General features: G+C 45.2%; 1 long non-coding RNA gene across 1 annotated transcript in view; it reads right to left on the bottom strand.

The window, feature by feature from the left end:
• Positions 1–3,516: 3,516 nt before the first annotated feature.
• The window catches only part of LOC134929095 (uncharacterized), a 97,872-nt gene continuing 83,928 nt past the window's right edge, over positions 3,517–17,460 (bottom strand). Inside the window, exon 3 of the long non-coding RNA XR_010178277.1 lies at positions 3,517–3,852. This is a non-coding gene — a long non-coding RNA (uncharacterized LOC134929095). The remainder of the gene's footprint in view (positions 3,853–17,460) is intronic.

Here is a 17,460-nt window from a genome sequence, read left to right as displayed (position 1 = left end):
CGTCTTAATTATCCCTTACTTGGACGATCTCCTGATAAGGGCAAGGTCCAGGGAACAGTTAGAGGTCGGAGTAGCACTATCTCAGGTAGTGCTACGTCAGCACGGGTGGATTCTAAATATTCCAAAATCGCAGCTGATTCCAACAACACGTCTACTGTTCCTAGGGATGATTCTGGACACAGTCCAGAAAAAGGTGTTTCTCCCGGAGGAGAAGGCCAGGGAGTTATCCGAGCTAGTCAGGAACCTCCTGAAACCAGGACAAGTGTCAGTGCATCAATGCACAAGGGTTCTGGGAAAGATGGTGGCTTCTTACGAAGCGATTCCATTCGGAAGATTCCATGCAAGAACTTTTCAGTGGGATCTGCTGGACAAATGGTCCGGATCGCATCTTCAGATGCATCAGCGGATAGCCCTGTCTCCAAGGACAAGGGTGTCTCTCCTGTGGTGGTTGCAGAGTGCTCATCTTCTAGAGGGCCGCAGATTCGGCATTCAGGACTGGATTCTGGTGACCACGGATGCCAGCCTGAGAGGCTGGGGAGCAGTCACACAGGGAAGAAATTTCCAGGGCTTGTGGTCAAGCATGGAAACGTCTCTTCACATAAATATCCTGGAACTAAGGGCAATTTACAATGCCCTAAGTCAAGCAAGGCCTCTGCTTCAGGGTCAGTCGGTATTGATCCAATCGGACAACATCACGGCAGTCGCCCACGTAAACAGACAGGGCGGCACAAGAAGCAGGAGGGCAATGGCAGAAGCTGCAAGAATTCTTCGCTGGGCGGAAAATTATGTGACAGCACTGTCAGCGGTGTTCATTCCGGGAGTGGACAACTGGGAAGCAGACTTCCTCAGCAGACACGACCTCCACCCGGGGGAGTGGGGACTTCACCCAGAAGTCTTCCACGTGATTGTAAACCGTTGGGAAAAACCAAAGGTGGACATGATGGCGTCTCGTCTCAACAAGAAACTAGACAGATATTGCGCCAGGTCAAGGGACCCTCAGGCGATAGCGGTGGACGCTCTGGTAACACCGTGGGTGTACCAGTCAGTGTATGTGTTCCCTCCTCTGCTTCTCATACCCAAAGTATTGAGAATCATAAGAAGGAGAGGAGTAAGAACTATACTCGTGGCTCCGGATTGGCCAAGGAGGACTTGGTACCCGGAACTCCAAGAGATGCTCACGGAGGACCCGTGGCCTCTACCTCTAAGAAAGGACCTGCTCCAGCAGGGACCTTGTCTGTTCCAAGACTTACCGCGGCTGCGTTTGACGGCATGGAGGTTGAACGCCGGATCCTGAAGGAAAAAGGCATTCCAGATGAAGTCATCCCTACCCTGATCAAGGCCAGGAAGGATGTAACCGCGAAACATTATCACCGCATTTGGCGAAAATATGTTGCGTGGTGTGAGGCCAAGAAGGCCCCTACAGAGGAATTTCAACTGGGTCGTTTCCTGCATTTCCTGCAAACAGGGCTATCTATGGGCCTAAAATTAGGGTCCATTAAGGTTAAAATTTCGGCCCTGTCAATATTCTTCCAAAAAGAACTGGCTTCAGTGCCTGAAGTTCAGACGTTTGTCAAAGGGGTACTGCATATACAGCCTCCTTTTGTGCCTCCAGTGGCACCTTGGGATCTCAATGTAGTGTTGAGTCTCCTAAAGTCACATTGGTTTGAACCACTCACCACTGTGGAATTAAAATATCTCACATGGAAAGTGGTCATGCTGTTAGCCCTGGCTTCAGCCAGGCGTGTCTCAGAATTGGCGGCTTTATCATATAAAAGCCCTTACCTAATTTTTCATTCAGACAGGGCAGAACTGAGGACTCGCCCTCAATTTCTCCCTAAGGTGGTTTCAGCGTTTCACATGAACCAGCCTATTGTGGTGCCTGCGGCTACTAGGGACTTGGAGGACTCCAAGTTGCTGGACGTAGTCAGGGCCCTGAAAATATATGTTTCCAGGACGGCTGGAGTCAGAAAATCTGACTCGCTGTTTATCCTGTATGCACCCAACAAGCTGGGTGCTCCTGCTTCTAAGCAGACGATTGCTCGTTGGATTTGTAGTACGATTCAGCTTGCACATTCTGTGGCAGGCCTGCCACAGCCAAAATCTGTAAAAGCCCATTCCACAAGGAAGGTGGGCTCATCTTGGGCGGCTGCCCGAGGGGTCTCGGCTTTACAACTTTGCCGAGCAGCTACTTGGTCAGGGGCAAACACGTTTGCTAAATTTTACAAATTCGATACCCTGGCTGAGGAGGACCTGGAGTTCTCTCATTCGGTGCTGCAGAGTCATCCGCACTCTCCCGCCGTTTGGGAGCTTTGGTATAATCCCCATGGTCCTTACGGAGTTCCCAGCATCCACTAGGACGTCAGAGAAAATAAGAATTTACTTACCGATAATTCTATTTCTCATAGTCCGTAGTGGATGCTGGGCGCCCATCCCAAGTGCGGATTGTCTGCAATACTTGTATATAGTTATTGTTACAAAAATCGGGTTGTTTATTGTTATGAGCCATCTTTTCAGAGGCTCCTACGTTTATCATACTGTTAACTGGGTTCAGATCACAAGTTGTACGGTGTGATTGGTGTGGCTGGTATGAGTCTTACCCGGGATTCAAGACCCTTCCTTATTATGTACGCTCGTCCGGGCACAGTATCCTAACTGAGGCTTGGAGGAGGGTCATAGGGGGAGGAGCCAGTGCACACCAGCTAGTCATAAAGCTTTTACTTTTGTGCCCAGTCTCCTGCGGAGCCGCTATTCCTCATGGTCCTTACGGAGTTCCCAGCATCCACTACGGACTATGAGAAATAGAATTATCGGTAAGTAAATTCTTATTTTCACGAATTGTATTTCAGCACGGCAGTGTTTGGCTATTGTCGGCAGTGTTTGTGATTTGCACTTTTTAGTAAATGACCGATTTCTACCAAATTGCAAGCGTATTTGACCGATGGTGTATTGATTCGTAATTTTTTCCTAGGACTTCCAAAATATTACGAATGCCCTCATCACTGCCGTGATTTGAGTTTAGTAAATTCCCGAGATGACACTTTGAAGAAAAACATCATCTCGGTCAAAATCGGGACCTTAGTAAATATACCCCAATGAGTGGTGTATTTAATAGATCCCAGAATTTGTAACCAGTGAACATCAGAAAAAGGATCAACGTCTACTTCCCATATAGTTTTAAGAGTCTAATAGACCTTAGACAATAAGAATCCCTAGATTGCGCAATAAAACCTTTAAAATGCAGCCCCGATCACTCAAAGGTTCACCAGACTTTATAACAGATATAAAATAGAAAAGAGAGCTACCCCGTGGCGCAGAAAAAAAGCACCTGTAATATATGAAATTAAACAACCTTAAAAAGGGAAATGAATGTCCAAATTCTTTAGTGTATGCAAAGTTCCCAAATATTCCTTATTTGCAGGTTGTTTTCTTCAATGTATGAAACTCCACTCCAACATGTATACCTCAGAAAGGAAAAGGACTTAGTGCAACACCATTTAGTAACTTAATTTGGACCTTTTAATAGATAATCTAGAATGTGTAAAAACTCGCTCATCATAATCCTCCAACATATTTAATATTGGTCCTTTTTCTTAAAATATCTTCCTCCACTCGAGCATATGAAAACTCAAGGGGAGAAGAATTTAGTGCAACATTTAAAAATTAGGACACATTTTAACAGTTACACTCACATTCAGAAAATCTGAAAATCACATATAATCAACTTCCACAGGGGTAATGGCTCTCACTGAACAAGGAAGGGCACCGACAAGTCCAAGTAGCATGTGGTCTCTATCCTGGTCCTCAGATGATGGAAAGTCCCATAGAGTCCCACTTGGAGTCACAGACATAGACCTGGAATAAAACAGGTATTAAGACTAGCATACAGTATACAGAGGATATATTACCCCAAAAACCCCAGCACTGAACAATGAATTATCAGTTAGGATACTGTGCCCGGACGAGCGTACATAATAAGGAAGGGTCTTGAATCCCGGGTAAGACTCATACCAGCCACACCAATCACACCGTACAACTTGTGAACCATTGAGGAAGACAATACTGGAGAGGAATCAATAAATTGAGCCTGAGTTGCAAGTATCTTTAGAAAACGGTGTTGGAAAACCCAAATTCAGTCTGCAATTGAGTAAAAAACATAAGGACTTCTTCACTATAAAGTTTGCCCAAAAGAGAAAACCCCATGCAAAATCCAAATATTGTCAGTAGAAAATCTAAACAGTTCAGGGTAGGAAGGGTTAAACCATAGTGGTGAATCTTCATCCACACTTGACCATTCAAACGGAATATGAGTAAAACACCAGACCAGAAGAGCCTGAAGTAGTAAAGGAAGAAAGCCAGAAGCAGAAAAAGAGTACAAATTGCAAAGGAGGCAGAGAAGAAGAAACCCATCTGCTCAGCCAGAAAACCAATCAAAGTATCCCAAGCAGGTTAATCACCCCATATAAAAGAGGAGAGAATTCTCTCAATCCCATAAAAAATCTTTTTGGGAATATATGCTGGAGAATGCTGGAGGAGACATAAATACTAAAGATGGGCATACACTGTACAATTATATGGCAGATTATCTGCCAGATCTGACTGGTTGGAAAATCTGGTAATAGAGGAGAGCAAATGATAATCGACAATTTGCTCCCAAACACTGGGAAATGGACAAAACCTGTCAGTCAGACAAATTGGTTAAATCACGGTTTTTTACCATTTTCTAAGGTTTGGGAGCAAATGGTCGATTATCATTTGCTCTCCTCTATTACCAGATTTTCCAACCAGTCAGATCTGCCAGATAATCTGCCACATAATTATATAGTGTATGCCCAGCTGGAGTGCAATGTTAAAAAGGTTAATTTGTCTCAATTACAGTAAGGGGCATCTTCTTCCATGTACGAACCCTTGACTTATAATTAGAAGTAATGGTATCATTTTTTGTGCAACATAGTTTGCAGATTGAGATTTAATCCTAACTCCCAAATATTTCAAGAGTAACGTCCATTGGAGGGAAAAACTGAAAAACGGAGACTAATAAGCAAACCTGAAAAGCCCTCAAACGTATCAACCATCCCCAACACAGTATCTAAGTACCCTTCAGCACCTGCCAGGAACAAAAGCATGTCATCTGCATACAAGGCTATGACATCCTCCACCACCTAAGCCCCAAGGCCATGTACACCAGGAGCAGTACACAGACACGCTAAAGGCTTGACAGACATTCAAACAGAATGGGAGAAAGAAGACAACCCTGCCGGGTCCCTCTGACCATGAAAAAGGGGGCTGTAGTATAACCATTTACGGAAACTAGGTCTGCCAGGGAAGAATACAGCAACTAAGTACATTGAATGAAACAAGGTCCAAAGACAAATTTATGTAAAACCTCCCACAAATAACCCCATTCAACTGAATCGAAGGCCTTTGCAGTATCCAAGGACACCAACACTGCCTCAAGCTCAACCAGGTCACGCCTTTGCAATTGATAAAAAAGCCTTAGAAGATTCTGAACAGTACACTGTCCTGACATAAAATCTGTTTGATTAGACTGAACTATAGAAGTAATCAGAGTTCAAATGCATGGCCAGTAATTTAGCAAGGATTTTAACATCAGTAGACACAAGGCAAAATGGGACGATACGACTCTGGCAGTGAGGGATCTTTGTCCAGCTTAGCAAGCACTATAAAATAAGCACCCTTCATAAAGAACATTAAAAGTATCCAATAAATGTGTGTGTGTGGGGGGGAGGGGGGGTTAAAGAAATCCTTTTCTTATATACCTCCACAGGTAACCCATCGCACCCTGGAGCCTTAGAAACAGGAAGTGAGAAAACAACAGCTACCACTTCCTCCAATGTAAATGGAGCTTCCAGGAAGTCAACAGTTTCCTATGATAGTCATGGCAGCGTAACCTGAGGCAAATATTCGTGAGGTTAAGAGGGGGTATAGAAGACCTTAGAGGCATCTAAAGTAGAATAATCCTGAAAGAAAAATATCTCAGCAATATTGACCCTAGCGTAACAGGGAAATACACACACACACACACACACACACACACACACACACACACACACACACCTTGGAAGACTACAGGTGTTTGAAAACAACAATTTACATTTACATTGAACAAACCGGTAATGCTACCACTCTTTCTGAGCCTATACCCACAAAATACAGTCAGGAACTGCCTTGGTTAAAATATAACGGGCTTCCAATTGACAATGAAGCTGTTCAAGCCTGAACTGTCACAACACTGGCACTTGTTGTCAGGGCCGTCATCAGGGAGGGTGGACTGCTGGGACTGAAGTTTCAGGGGCCACACCATGACAGTGAGTGACGTTACTCTGGCAGGTGAATGCTTGCACATGCAGCCCTGGCGTGCGACGTTGGGACACATGCTTGTCCTCATCGGGTGAGTTTTGAGTGATAAACTCAGTAGTCGGATGGCCTGTGTGGTAGTAACTGCTGCCCATATGGACATGACAAGTATAGACCCCCATCTATGAGCTGTTCATCTGTAGCCACAGTGACCGGGTGTTGCTGCCACTTGCAGACAGCACTGTGGGCGTTATGGTCAGAGGGTACAATGTGTAGTGCCCTGGTTACAGGACTGAGCTGTACAATGGATGGGGAGGGTCCATATATACTTACAGTATCCCTATGCACCATGTACAGTTGTAAGGGTCTGAGCCAGGCCAGTAACATCAATATACTTATCCATGTAGGGGCAATATTTACTAAAGTCTGTCAGTCCATATACATTAGGCAGGAGACTGTAGGGCACTCCAGCTGTTGAGAAACAGCATCCAATCGTGGCCGAGAAGTGAAAGGGTGTCATGTATTTAGTAGACGTGCAGGTTCTTACTTGGTTCTTAACACCAAAATTAACGCGAGTACATATTTATCATTTTTATTCATGACTATCAAAAACAAGTGACATCCTAGAGCCAATAAGATGCTGTTTTAAAATCCGTGTAAATCCAAATCTGCATATTTATTATTATTACCAGTTATTTATATAGTGCACACATATTCCGCAGCGCTTTACAGAGAATATTTGGCCATTCACATCAGTCCCTGCCCCAGTGGAGCTTACAATCTATATTCCCTAGCATATTTACACGCACACACATTCACGTTAGGGTTAATTTTTGTCAGGAGCCAATTAACCTACCAGTATATTTTTGGATTGTGGGAGGAAACCGGAGTACCCGGAGGAAACCCATGCAAGTACGGGGAGAATATACAAACTCAACACAGTTAGGGCCATGTTGGGAATCGAACCCATGACCTTAGTGCTGTGATGCAGTCATGCTAACCATTACACCATCCGTACTGCACCATATTACACCATCTCTAGTATGTTGCATAACAACTTTACAGCGACAGGTTATATAGCCATTGTTTTACTTACCTTTATACCGCATCAATACCCGGAGAGCTGTAACATGAACACTATTTGTTTAAAGGGTCAATTTAATTAGGGTGGTTAGGACTTGCCTAAAAAGTCTACCCTGAGGTGGTGGCAACCTTGATATTTTCTGGCCAAATATTTGACTTTTTTTTTTGTATATGTGTAACCTACCCCTGAATTTCCAAGAGGAAGGGGAGTTACCAATATGCTACAGTGCCTCCACCCAAGTTTAGGTAACTGTATAAACCCTTCTGGGGCCTACTTGGAAAAACCCTGAGAAAGCAAAATGAGCCCTGTGCATAACAGAAAAAACTAGTGGCGTGATGGACACTTCATGTATTATATACAACACCTCCTTCTTCAACTGATATTGCATCAACAGGGATTGTTTATTTCTTCCAACAAAGTCTCCTCCAGAATGTTACAGAGGTACTGTCGAGATGTTTGCAGCTGTATTGATTGTGATGTCACAAACATACTGTCTATCTGCCTGCAGCTGAATGCATTGTGATGTCACAGTTGTACTGTCCAGCAGCTTTCAGCAGAATGCATTTTGACATCACAGTAGTACTGTCTAGCTGTCTGCAGCTGAATGCATTGTGATGTCACAGTGGTACTGTCGAGCTGCCTGCACCTGTATTGATAGTAACGTCACAGAGAAACTGTCTAACTGACTGCATCTGACAGCAGTGTGATGTCACAAAGCTTCCTGCAGCTGAATGCATTGTTATGTAACAGTGGTACTGTCTAGCTATCTGCAGTATGATGTAACAGATGTACTCTCTAGTTATATGTAGCCGAATGCATTGTGATTAGTGATGAGCGGGTTCGGTTTCTCGGAATCCGAACCCGCCCGAACTTCACCTTTTTTTTACACGGGTCCGAGCGACTCGGATCCTCCCGCCTTGCTCGGTTAACCCGAGCGCGCCCGAACGTCATCATCCCGCTGTCGGATTCTCGTGAGACTCGGATTCTATATAAGGAGCCGCGCGTCGCCGCCATTTTCACACGTGCATTGAGATTGATAGGGAGAGGACGTGGCTGGCGTCCTCTCCGTAATAGAAAAGACTAAGAGTGACATTGTTATAATTGTTTTTTTTTTCTTTCTTCATACTAGTTTAGCAGTCTGCTGACAGTGTCCACCAGGTCCGTTATACAGTATATTTTATATATATATATATATATATATATATATATAAGCAGCAGTACGGTAGGCCACGGCTGTACCTACCTCTGTGTCGTCACTCGTCGTCCATAAGTATAAGTAATACTATACTATCCATCCATCTACATTGTATACCTGTGGTGTTTTTTCTTTCTTCATACTAGTTTAGCAGTCTGCTGACAGTGTCCACCAGGTCCGTTATACAGTATATTATATAAGCAGCAGTTCGGTAGGCCACGGCTGTACCTACCTCTGTGTCGTCACTCGTCGTCCATAAGTATAAGTAATACAATACTATCCATCCATCTACATTGTATACCTGTGGTGTTTTTTCTTTCTTCATACTAGTTTAGCAGTCTGCTGACAGTGTCCACCAGGTCCGTTATACAGTATATTATATATATATATATATATATATATAAGCAGTACGGTAGGCCACGGCTGTACCTACCTCTGTGTCATCACTCGTCGTCCATAAGTATAAGTAATAATAGTATACTATCCACCCATCTACATTGTATACCTGTGGTGGCTTTTAGTTGTGCGCAAAATATGGAGAACAAAAATGTGGAGGTTAAAAAAATAGGGAAAGATCAAGATCCACTTCCACCTCGTGCTGAAGCTGCTGCCACTAGTCATGGCCGAGACGATGAAATGCCATCAACGTCGTCTGCCAAGGCCGATGCCCAATGTCATAGTACAGAGCATGTAAAATCCAAAACACAAAAGATCAGTAAAAAAATGACCCAAAAATCAAAATTAAAAGCGTCTGAGGAGAAGCGTAAACTTGCCAATATGCCATTTACGACACGGAGTGGCAAGGAACGGCTGAGGCCCTGGCCTATGTTCATGGCTAGTGGTTCAGCTTCACATGAGGATGGAAGCACTCATCCTCTCGCTAGAAAAAAGAAAAGACTTGCGGCAAAAGCACAGCAAAGAACTGTGCGTTCTTCGAAATCACAAATCCCAAAGGAGAGTCCAATTGTGTTGGTTGCGATGCCTGACCTTCCCAACACTGGACGGGAAGAGCTTGCGCCTTCCACCATTTGCACGCCCCCTGCAAGTGTTGAAAGGAGCACCCGCAGTCCAGTTCCTGATAGTGAAATTGAAGATGTCAGTGTTGAAGTACACCAGGATGAGGATATGGGTGTTGCTTGGGCTGGGGAGGAAATTGACAAGGAGGATTCTGATGGTGAGGTGGTTTGTTTAAGTCAGGCACCCGGGGAGACACCTGTTGTCCGTGGGAGGAATATGGCCATTGACATGCCTGGTGAAAATACCAAAAAAATCAGCTCTTCAGTGTGGAAGTATTTCAACAGAAATGCGGACAACAGGTGTCAAGCCGTGTGTTGCCTTTGTCAAGCTGTAATAAGTAGGGGTAAGGACGTTAACCACCTCGGAACATCCTCCCTTATACGTCACCTGCAGCGCATTCATAATAAGTCAGTGACAAGTTCAAAAACTTTGGGCGACAGCGGAAGCAGTCCACTGACCAGTAAATCCCTTCCTCTTGTAACCAAGCTCGCGCAAACCACACCACCAACTCCCTCAGTGTCAATTTCCTCCTTACCCAGGAAAGCCAATAGTCCTGCAGGCCATGTCACTGGCAAGTCTGACGAGTCCTCTCCTGCCTGGGATTCCTCTGATGCATCCTTGAGTGTAACGCCTACTGCTGCTGGTGCTGCTGTTGTTGCTGCTGGGAGTCGATCGTCATCCCAGAGGGGAAGTCGGAAGACCTCTTGTACTACTTCCAGTAAGCAATTGACTGTCCAACAGTCCTTTGCGAGGAAGATGAAATATCACAGCAGTCATCCTGTTGCAAAGCGGATAACTGAGGCCTTGACAACTATGTTGGTTTTAGACGTGCGTCCGGTATCCGCCGTTAGTTCACAGGGAACTAGACAATTTCTTAAGGTAGTGTGCCCCCGTTACCAAATACCATCTAGGTTCCACTTCTCTAGGCAGGCGATACCGAGAATGTACATGGACGTCAGAAAAAGACTCACCAGTGTCCTAAAAAATGCAGTTGTACCCAATGTCCACTTAACCACGGACATGTGGACAAGTGGAGCAGGGCAGACTCAGGACTACATGACTGTGACAGCCCACTGGGTAGATGTATTGCCTCCCGCTGCAAGAACAGCAGCGGCGGCACCAGTAGCAGCATCTCGCAAACGCCAACTCGTTCCTAGGCAGGCTACGCTTTGTATCACCACTTTCCAGAATACACACACAGCAGAAAACCTCTTACGGCAACTGAGGAAGATCATCGCAGAATGGCTTACCCTAATTGGACTCTCCTGGGGATTTGTGGCATCGGACAACGCCAGCAATATTGTGCGTGCATTATATCTGGGCAAATTCCAGCACGTCCCATGTTTTGCACATACCTTGAATTTGGTGGTGCAGAATTATTTAAAAAACGACAGGGGCGTGCAAGAGATGCTGTCGGTGGCCAGAAGAATTGCGGGCCACTTTCGGCGTACAGGCACCGCGTACAGAAGAAAAACCTGAACCTGCCCTGCCATCATCTGAAGCAAGAGGTGGTAACGAGGTGGAATTCAACCCTCTATATGCTTCAGAGGATGGAGGAGCAGCAAAAGGCCATTCAAGCCTATACATCTGGCCACGATATAGGCAAAGGAGGTGGAATGCACCTGTCTCAAGCGCAGTGGAGAATGATTTCAACGTTGTGCAAGGTTCTGCTGCCCTTTGAACTTGCCACACGTGAAGTCAGTTCAGACACTGCCAGCCTGAGTCAGGTCATTCCCCTCATCAGGCTTTTGCAGAAGAAGCTGGAGGCATTGAAGGAGGAGCTAAAACAGAGCGATTCCGCTAGGCATGTGGGACTTGTGGATGGAGCCCTTCATTCGCTTAACCAGGATTCACGTGTGGTCAATCTGTTGAAATCAGAGCACTACATTTTGGCCACCGTGCTCGATCCTAGATTTAAAACCTACGTTGGATCTCTCTTTCTGGCAGACACAAGTCTGCAGGGGTTCAAAGAACTGCTGGTGAGAAAATTGTCAAGTCAAGCGGAACGCGACCTGTCAACATCTCCTCCTTCACATTCTCCCGCAACTGGGGGTGCGAGGAAAAGGCTACGAATTCCGAGCCCACCCACTGGCGGTGATGCAGGGCAGTCTGGAGCGACTGCTGATGCTGACATCTGGTCCGGACTGAAGGACCTGCCAACGATTACTGACATGTCGTCTACTGTCACTGCATATGATTCTCTCACCATTGAAAGAATGGTGGAGGATTATATAAGTGACCGCATCCAAGTAGGCACGTCAGACAGTCCGTACGTATACTGGCAGGAAAAAGAGGCAATTTGAAGGCCCTTGCACAAACTGGCTTTATTCTACCTAAGTTGCCCTCCCTCCAGTGTGTACTCCGAAAGAGTGTTTAGTGCCGCCGCTCACCTTGTCAGCAATCGGCGTACGAGGTTACTTCCAGATAATGTGGAGAAGATGATGTTCATTAAAATTAATTATAATCAATTCCTCCATGGAGACATTCACCAGCAGCAATTGCCTCCAGAAAGTACACGGGGATCTGAGATGGTGGATTCCAGTGGGGACGAATTAATAATCTGTGAGGAGGGGGATGTACACAGTGAAAGGGGTGATGAATCGGACGATGATGATGAGGTGGACATCTTGCCTCCGTAGAGCCAGTTTGTGCAAGGAGAGATTGATTGCTTCTTTTTTGGTGGGGGCCCAAACCAACCAGTCATTTCAGTCACAGTCGTGTGGCAGACCCTGTCACTGAAATGATGGGTTCGTTAAAGTGTGCATGTCCTGTTTATACAACATAAGGGTGGGTGGGAGGGCCCAAGGACAATTCCATCTTGCACCTCTTTTTTCTTTCATTTTTCTTTGCGTCATGTGCTGTTTGGGGAGTATTTTTTGGAAGGGCCATCCTGCGTGACACTGCAGTGCCACTCCTAGATGGGCCAGGTGTTTGTGTCGGCCACTAGGGTCGCTTAGCTTGCTCACACAGCTACCTCATTGCGCCTCTTTTTTTCTTTGCGTCATGTGCTGTTTGGGGAGGGGAGTATTTTTTGGAAGGGCCATCCTGCGTGACACTGCAGTGCCACTCCTAGATGGGCCAGGTGTTTGTGTCGGCCACTAGGGTCGCTTAGCTTACTCACACAGCTACCTCATTGCGCCTCTTTTTTTCTTTACGTCATGTGCTGTTTGGGGAGTATTTTTTGGAAGGGCCATCCTGCGTGACACTGCAGTGCCACTCCTAGATGGGCCAGGTGTTTGTGTCGGCCACTAGGGTCACTTAGCTTACTCACACAGCTACCTCATTGCGCCTCTTTTTTTCTTTGCGTCATGTGCTGTTTGGGGAGTATTTTTTGGAAGGGCCATCCTGCCTGACACTGCAGTGCCACTCCTAGATGGGCCAGGTGTTTGTGTCGGCCACTAGGGTCGCTTAGCTTACTCACACAGCTAGCTCATTGCGCCTCTTTTTTTCTTTGCGTCATGTGCTGTTTGGGGAGGGGAGTATTTTTTGGAAGGGCCATCCTGCGTGACACTGCAGTGCCACTCCTAGATGGGCCAGGTGTTTGTGTCGGCCACTTGGGTCGCTTAGCTTAGCCATCCAGCGACCTCAGTGCAAATTTTAGGACTAAAAATAATATTGTGAGGTGTGAGGTGTTCAGAATAGACTGAAAATGAGTGTAAATTATGGTTATTGAGGTTAATAATACTATGGGATCAAAATGACCCCCAAATTCAATGATTTAAGCTGTTTTTTAGGGTTTTTTGAAAAAAACACCCGAATCCAAAACACACCCGAATCCGACAAAAAAAATTTGGTGAGGTTTTGCCAAAACGCGTTCGAACCCAAAACACGGCGGCGGAACCGAATCCAAAACCAAAACACAAAACCCGAAAAATGTCCGGTGCACATCACTAATTGTGATATCACAGTGCTACTGTTTAGCTGCCTGCAGCTGAATGCATTGTGATGTCATAGAGGTACTGTCTAGCTGACTGCAGCGTAATGCATTGTGATGTCACCACAGAGGTACTGTTGAAATGCCTGCAACTGTATTGATTGTGATGTCACAGTGGTACTGTTGAACTGCCTGCAGCTGAATGCATTGTGATGCCACAGAATTTCTGTTGAGCTGCCTGCACTTGTATTGATTGTGATGTCACAATGGTACTCTCTGCCTGCAGCTGAATGCAATACTGATGTCACAGAGGTACTGTTCAGGGGTGCTTTAAGAGAGGAGGAGACACATGTGCAGCATACTCCGTTCGGGTCCCCTCCTCTCTGCTGGCAGTGCTGAGACTCTGAGCACTAGAGAGCTCAGACTCTACTGTGCATGTGCATATATCCGGGAAAATTGCACGGAAGGCCATTTTACCAGTGATTTCTCTACTGCATACAGGTGAAACTCAGAAAATTAGAATATCGTGCAAAAGTTCATTTATTTCAGTAATTCAACTTAAAAGGTGAAACTAATATAATATATAGACTCATTACATGTGAAGTGAGATATCTCAAGCCTTTATTTGTTATAATTTTGATGATTGTGGCTTACAGCTTAAGGTCACCCACAAATCCAAAATCTCAAAAAATGAGAATATTACATAAAATCAATAAAAAAAGGATTTTAAATACAGAAATGTCAGCCCTCTGAAAAGTATAATCATGTATATGCACTCATTACTTGGTTTGGGCCCTTTGGCATGAATTACTACCTCAATGAAGCGTGGCATGGATTCTATCAGCCTGTGGCACTGCTGAGATGTTATGAAAGACCAGGATGCTTCAATAGCGCCCTTCAGCTCTTCTGCATTGTTCGATCTCATGTCTCTCATCTTTCTCATGCTGACTGGCTCCCTCCTCCTGTCTCCACCTGCACAGCGTAACATGAAGTCAGAGGTCAGACTGTGCAGCAAGACACCCGCCTGCCGCACGGACCTCAAACCGGAGGAAGTTGGCCACCTGCCCTCCCAGGTACCATGGTGGTAAGTAAGTTATGGGAGCGGGGCACGCGGGAGATGACAAAACTGGAAGCAAACCAATCCTGGGAATCCCGGGATTGGCCATTTTTCAATCCCGATACCCGGGATTGAAAGAATGGCTCGAGATTGGCCACCCTAATTGTGCATGAATAAATCTTTTATCAAACCTACTACATTCTTCGCTGGTAATTCAAGCCAGGGCCCCGCACTTCAGCTCAGTCTGGGTCCACAACTAAACCAATCCGTGACAGTAAGCACTGGTAAAATGGATCCGGCAGGCAGTGCCGGGCTCAGTACCGATCTGCTGCATGCCATTGTAGCCAGGTTAGAGAGAGTTGAAATTACACAACGTCAAGTCTGTAAAAGGTTGCAAGATCTTTCAGCACGTCAAGATGGGTTCCAGGTGACTGACTACGTCACCACCACAGTCTACAGTTCAAGGCTCACTGTCATTTCCTCCTGCCTCATCCAAATGTGTTAGTCCGAGTTCTTCAGCGTCAACACTAGATGAATCATCTGAACCTTATATCCAGATACCCAGTCTGAAAGAACTTTACAGTGCATCTGGAAAGTGTTCACAGCGCTTCATTTTTTCCACATTTTGTTATGTTACAGCCTTATTCCAAAATGGAATAAATTCATTTTTCCCTCAAAATTCTACACACAATACCCCATAATGACAACATAAACAAAGTTTTTTTGAGATTTCTGAAAATGTATTAAAAATAAAAAACTAAGAATTCACATGTACATAAGTATTCACAGCCTTTGCTCAATACATTGTTGATGCACCTTTGGCAGCAATTACAGCCTCGAGTCTTTTTGAATATGATGCCACAAGCTTGGCACACCTATCTTTGGCCAGTTTCGCCCATTCCTCTTTGCAGCACCTCTCAAGATCCAACAGGTTGGATGAGAAGCGTCGGTGCACAGCCATTTTCAGATATCTCCAGAGATGTTCAATCGGATTCAAGTCTGGGCTCTGGCTGGGCCACTCAAGGACATTCACGGAGTTGTCCTGAAGCCACTCCTTTGATACTGTATCTTGGCTGTGTGCTTAGGGTCATTGTCCTGCTGAAAGATGAACCGTCGCCCCAGTCTGAGGTCAAGAGCGCTCTGGAGCAGGTTTTCATCAATGTCTCTGTACATTGATGCATTCATCTTTCCCTCTATCCTAACTAGTCTCCCAGTTCCTGCATCTGAAAAACATCCCCACAGCATGATGCTGCCACCACCAAGCTTCACTGTAGGGATGGTATTGGCCTGGTGATGAGTGGTGCCTGGTTTCCTCCAAACATGACGCCTGGCATTCATGCCAAAGAGTTCAATCTTTTTCTCATCAGAGCAGAGAATTTTGTTTCTCATGGTCTGAGAGTCCTTCAGGTGCATTTTGGCAAACTCCAGGCGGGCTGCCATGTGCTTTTTACTAAGAAGTTGCTTCCGTCTGGTCACTCTATCATACAGGCCTGATTGGTGGATTGCTGCAGAGATGGTTGTCCTTCTGGAAGGTTCTACTCTCTCCACAAAATAATGCTGTAGCTCTGACAGAGTGACCATCGGGTTCTTGGTCACCTCCCTGTCTAGGGCCCTTCTCCCCCGATTGCTCCGTTTAGATGGCCGGCGAGCTGTAAGAAGAGTCCTGGTGGTTCCGAACGTCTTCCATTTATGGATGATGGAGGCCACTGTGCTCATTTGGGACCTTTAAAACAGCATATATTTTTCTGTACTCTTCCCCAGATTTTTGCCTGGAGACAACCCTGTCTCGCAGATCTACAGACAATTCCTTTGACTTCATGCTTGGTTTGTGCTCAGACATGAACTGTGAAGTGTGGGACCTTATATAGATAGATGTGTGTCTTTCCAAATCATGTCCACTCAACTGAATTTACCAAAGGTGAACTCCAGTTAAGCTGTAGGAACATCTCAAGGATGATCAGTGGAAACAGAATGCACCTGAGCTCAATTTTGAGCTTCATGGTAAAGGCTGGCACTCCACAAAGAAATTCAGACTGTGATCGCTGCCACTGCAGCGATACAGTCTGAATTACCCCCTCTATCCCACCCTGTATAACCATTTAAACTGAGGTATACTTGGATCCCTAACTTAACATTAAAGAGATACTTTAACTAAACAAATAAATAGTGAGCTAGAGGTGAAGGACCCAGCAGACCTAGCTGCAAGGCCATACCACAACCTTGGCAGTACAGATAAAAAAAATTAAATACACACAGTTCAGAAACTGTTTTGTTAATATGTTTGTAAATCCAGTCATCAGGACACAGAGACATGTGAGTTCACTGCTGTGCTGCTTTATTCCATCACCAACTCCAGATACACTGCACACTGGACCACCCACTTCCCAGCATCCCCCTGGTCCTAGGGACCATCACTGAAGATTCAGGCTTACACAGATTATTAAGGGAGTGTCTACAAATATTAAGCATTCTAATACACTAACATCACAGAAACCACTATAGACTAAAAAATAAGAAGTAATCAAAGCGAATGGAGGATATAGAAAAACCCAAAAGGTATTCTTAGCAAAGTACTCCTGCAACAATATCAAAAAGTTTCCCAGTGGAATAACCTAAACAATGAAAAAGGAGTGCAGTATTATCCACAGAGTATCTACAACAAATGGGGCACTGCACAGCGGCAGTAATTAATGTGAAAAATTTATTATAGAACAAACAGACTTGTAAATACGACCCTTTCAGGAGTCCCTTGAGGAGCACAGGGACAATACTTTAACCAGTCCTCAACATCTTTCGAAGTTGAGTCATGGAAAGCATGGAGTACTGAATCTGACGATCTCTGGGCTTCTTTATAACCAATTGTTAACAGGTTTGTTTGGACTTCCAAGGCAAAATTTGGATAAACAGAAAAGTAGTGA

This window comes from Pseudophryne corroboree, chromosome 5 (genome assembly GCF_028390025.1).
Source record: "Pseudophryne corroboree isolate aPseCor3 chromosome 5, aPseCor3.hap2, whole genome shotgun sequence".
NCBI classification, from domain to species: Eukaryota; Metazoa; Chordata; class Amphibia; order Anura; family Myobatrachidae; genus Pseudophryne; species Pseudophryne corroboree.
The sequence above is the reverse complement of the archived record's forward strand: the minus strand, read 5'-3'. Positions and strand labels throughout refer to the sequence as shown.